Raw genomic sequence first — 668 nt, 5'->3', positions numbered from 1 at the left:
AGTTTGCATGGAGGCTTTCCAACTATCATACGACCCCATATTGTCACTTTCCAAAAACAACGACTTAAGTCTTTTTTTCTTTTTTTTTTTGTGGAAAAACTGATTTTGTCCAGAAATAAAATAATAATAATAATAATAATAATAATAATAATAATAATAATAATAATAATAATAATAATAATAATAATAAATTATTAATCACTACTTTTTTATTTGCTAATAAAAAGGTGGTGATTTGTCATTATTATTATTATTATTACTGGTGGTGATTTGGGGAAAAAGTATATACAGTATATATATATAAAAATCTGTAAATCATTTATCAAAAAATTATTCAGGTCATTGTTTTGGGAAGGTAAAGAAGTTGAAAGTGTTTTATATCATAAAAACACACAAATAGGAAGTCCTATAAACATCATACCAGTAACAAACATTACATTTTGTGGAGTGCCGCCATCATTAAAATCATAAGATATGTTGCTCAATATTCCATGTATTAACGTTCAAAAACAGTTTTAGCCTTGATAGGAACTCACTATCCATGTTGTCCCAAGTCGTCGATGTTTGATTGTTTGCAACTCATGTGATTGTTATGCACTAATATGAGCAATGACATATAGGTGAATCTCTTAATGTGATGTGATAAAAGAGTCCAAACTCAAAACCCA

This window comes from Xiphophorus hellerii, chromosome 6, assembly GCF_003331165.1.
Source record: "Xiphophorus hellerii strain 12219 chromosome 6, Xiphophorus_hellerii-4.1, whole genome shotgun sequence".
Taxonomy (NCBI): Eukaryota; Metazoa; Chordata; class Actinopteri; order Cyprinodontiformes; family Poeciliidae; genus Xiphophorus; species Xiphophorus hellerii.
The sequence above is the reverse complement of the archived record's forward strand: the minus strand, read 5'-3'. Positions refer to the sequence as shown.